We start from the raw sequence: 4,272 nt of genomic DNA, 5'->3' as shown, positions 1-4,272 counted from the left end.
GACTGTCTCGGTCGTTGTGTCCTTGGGCAAGACACTTCACCTGCTGCCTACTGGTGGTGGTCAGAGTGGCCGATGGTCCGATATGGCAGCCTCTCCTCTGTCAGTGCGCCCCAGGGTGGCTGTGGCTACAATGTAACTTGCCATCACCAGTGTGTGAATGGGTGGATGACTGGTGGTGTAAAGCGCTTTGGGGTCCTTAGGGACTAGTAAAGCGCTATACAAATACAGGACATTTACCATTTACTTGCACTATCTGTAGTCCTGTGTTTGTTTGTCATATGTAGCACCATGGTCTTGGAGGAACGTTGTCTCGTTTCACTGTATACTGTACCACTGCACATAGCTGGAATGACAATAAAGCCACTTGACTTGACTTGACTTGACTTGGGAGAAAACTTTAATAAAAATAAAGCTGAAAACGATTCTGATTTTATTGCTTTAGGGCTGAGGTCATCACATGTTACAACAAGGACCACAACTATGGGACTGAAGACACTCATTAGTATTCGCTTCTATTTGTGGCCACCCTGCTGTAGTTTATACTTGGATCATTTAAATGCTTAGTAGCTGGCATAATGCTATTTAAATGTACATCACAAATAACAGCCGCAAGATTCAGTATAGCACATTTGAAACAAAAGTAGCTACATGACGACTGTTTATATATGTTAATATACAGTTTCTACTTTCCTCTTAATCTTAGTTTGCTGTAAGGTTGAAGAAGCACTTAGCTACAAATCATTTGCATGGAACCTGGAAAGATGATGCTACAAACTAACACGTAGCATTTGTCGTTGTGTTTTTGCAACATTGCGACAATCAACCAATGACATGTTTCCATGCTGTCCCATATTCACAGTTGTATGGAAATCAGCTAATGATTGGGGGACATTCATTCCATGAACAGAACAAAAGTTAAATGCATGTTATTTACAGCTGAGCTATTAAACTATGTTTGATTTCCTTTGACTGTGTGTAATAGAGTTCTACATCATCAGTGAATAATAAGAGTGATTCAGAATTTCTGTCCAGTTTAAAGTGTTGACACCACGAGAAGTGAAGGCGAGTAGGATTTTTTAGTTTGGGTTCAGTAATTCTTAATAGGCGCACCATACATTGTTTACATCTGAATAGCATTGCAGCAGCTGAATGGAAGAGTGAGTGGACAATGAAGCTATGTCCAAAAATATAAAAGGCAGGACTTTTAACCTCTCTGACCTCACATTATCACAGCCAACATTCCTGTGACACCAAAGCAGGTCTGCGTGAGAAATAAAGCTTAAAGCTCAGCCTAAAGTTTCAATGTGCAGCTTCATGTTTTAGATTTTATTTTCTGATTATTGTTATTTCGATTGTTGTTGTTGTTCAAATGTCTTGTTTGATGACCAGAACTGTTCTTCTATTTGGTCCCAGGAACTTCTCAAAGACCCTGTTGTGGGGTTTATCTGCCTTCCATCCACAGGAGTTGTTGCTTCTGGGTGAAGTATTGGCTATAATGTACATGTTTCCAACTAGTTACAGATATATAAAATGGGCTGTATTGTGTTTAGCATGTAAATCTCATTTTATCTGATCAAATTAAGTGTCCTTTCTCCTGCTTCGGGGAAAGCCCCATGACGGGGGCTTCCCAGATTGTCTCAGCATCGCATTCACGAGATGCTTTATTGTAATTCAAACCAGAGCACAGAACAAACTGCACAACATGTAAGTCAAAGTGAATGTTTTTGAAATGTTTTCTTCATGTTTAAGACAAACAACTTGATTTGGTTTCTGATAGATGTGACAAAAGGATGTGATGAGTTTACACAGCTGACACATGCATTTTCTTCTTAGGACTTCAAAGCTGAAATTTTTAAGAGTTTACAGGTGCAGTGGTGTTTGTGCTTAAAGGTGATTAAAGATCCTACTAAACCACTATAAGACACTCTCTCCTATCTGATCCAGACTGAAATGTAGGAATGAAAGAGCTTCAGCCACAAGAATTAAAGGCAGGAGGTACATGCACACACTTAGACACACACAAACAAACATGCACACACATCCCCTGTTAAAATAACATTGCAGCAGCTGCTGAGGAGACTGGTCTCATTTAGCAAATAACAACACCTCTTAGACTCAAACCAACACCCTGTGTGTGTGTGTGTGTGTGTGTGTGTGTGTGTGTGTGTGTGTGTGTGTGTGTGTGTGTGTGTGTTTCTTCACACTGCAACAGAAGACTGGGGCTGTCTGGAGCAAACAAGGTCCAGTCTGTCTCACACGCCTTCTTTAGCTGCCAGCCACCAGTTGTGGCGGTTGACAGTTTGGCATTGGAGGTTTGTGTGTGTGTGTGTGTGTGTGTGTGTGTGTGTGTGTGTGTGTGTGTGTGTGTGTGTGTCATGGACGCAGGCATTTGTCCTGAAAGACATTTGTGTTGAACATTTGAGTGTCTGCACATCATCCTGATGTTCATGCATTTGTAAATGTACTTTAAGCTGCAGCACCTTTCAGTCTGGGTTGTTTTGTCCTTTAAAGAGACATTTGTCAGAGCTTCAAGGAGCTACCATTTGTATGACCACAGTTTACACAATAGCACAAGGGATGAAATGTCACCACTTCCTCCTGTGTGACAGAATTAACACCAAAATATCAGAGACATCGGCGCCTTAGAGGGCAGACACAGTATCTGGCCCCGCCTACTGCCCGTCCCACTATAAGAGCCGAAATCAGATAAACTAACATGTATGTCATCCCATGTATATCTGCTAGCTGTCATGCTAGTTAGCAATATAACTACTTTTTCCACATGCTGGTTAGGCTTGCAGCTGCCTGAACTCTGGCTGAGACAGTTCTAGCTGAACCTTCAGCCAGCTGCAAAGAAGTGAGCTGAAGTCAAAACCAATGCATGGTGTGTTGTTGTAGCTTTCTTTCCTGCTTCTCTCATTACTGGTGAACTCTGCTGTGTGCATCATATTTATTTGATATTGATCCAGGTAAAAGTCTTATTGAGGTTAAAATCACCTTTTTAAAAAGAGAGGGCAGTAGAAATGACAAGGATAAGTATGAAAAAAAATAATTTCCCCCAGGGATCAATAAAGTATTCTGATTCTGATTGTGATGAGAACACATGTGGTCTACAGTCTCTCCAATTAGCAACATTCAGTTGCAGATTTTGTATTATTTAGACCTTTTTGTTTTACACAAATATTGCTATAAATTGATATAAAAATGCCACAGTCACATAATGCTTCTGGTACAATAACAATGTCAAGACCAAACTGTTTTTAATGCTTTACTTTACAATCAAAAACAGGCAACACTGCTAATCTAGATGAAGCACACTGTGGTCACGTTTGAGCTGCTCAGGGAGGACCAAGCGGCCTCTGAGGCTGAAGAATGAAACCAAGAAGTGTCACGAACTTGCAGTTCCTCTAACAGCCACTTGAGGCTGGCTCTAACAAAGACAACTATGTTTGTGTTGTTCGTGCCTTTTGAAGCATTTCGAATGAAATCATCTGACACATAAAAAGTTCCTATCTGCGCCAATCTTACAGTACGTACTTTTAAGAACCACCTTGAAAACCTCAAACTCCATCAGTTTTATCCTGGAGTTACATTAGGCTCTGTACTTTTTATCAGGTTACCCTGAGGATAATATTACTGGCTAGTGCCCGTTTGTGCCTTTTATTTTTGGTATTGTTATGATGCAGCTGATGGAGCACTTTTAATCACTTTAAAAATACATTGCATCATCCTCACAGAACTAAACTTAAAGTAAAAAGGCATTATGTAGACCACAGCAGAAAGATAATGAATCTTATCAGTGCATCTCAAACATGAAAGATTACTGAATGTTTTAGAGACCATGTATAAATTCTGAATGTTTGTATTTAAAGTTTTATAAGATGACTTTTTAAAATAATAGCTTTGCTAAATAAATTGCAAATAATTCAGAGCAGTAGAGATTTAAATGTGTTTTGAACAGGTCTTTGTCCAAAATGCTGACAACCTTTAAACCACTGAACACTGAGAGTCAGCATCAGTGTCGACATTAATCTTTTTATTATTGTCACAGGATAAATAGGATTCTGCAGATTCCCTGTCCGCATGTTTTTTAAAGCGATTTCAAAGCAATGCGATAAAATAATGTATGGATTATGTTCCCAGGGAGTCAATGAAAAGAAGTCTTTATTACCCAGCTGCCCCGAGGGCTTGCTGGTCACTCTGTTGTTGCATCATAGTGGGCAGCTGGCACCAAATGGGTCATCTGTGTGTGTGTGTGTGTGTGTGTGTGTG

The sequence above is a fragment of the Pundamilia nyererei genome, unplaced genomic scaffold (assembly GCF_000239375.1).
Source record: "Pundamilia nyererei isolate P.nyererei 1_Seehausen unplaced genomic scaffold, PunNye1.0 scaffold00076, whole genome shotgun sequence".
In the NCBI taxonomy this organism is placed as follows: domain Eukaryota; kingdom Metazoa; phylum Chordata; class Actinopteri; order Cichliformes; family Cichlidae; genus Pundamilia; species Pundamilia nyererei.
The sequence above is the reverse complement of the archived record's forward strand: the minus strand, read 5'-3'. Positions refer to the sequence as shown.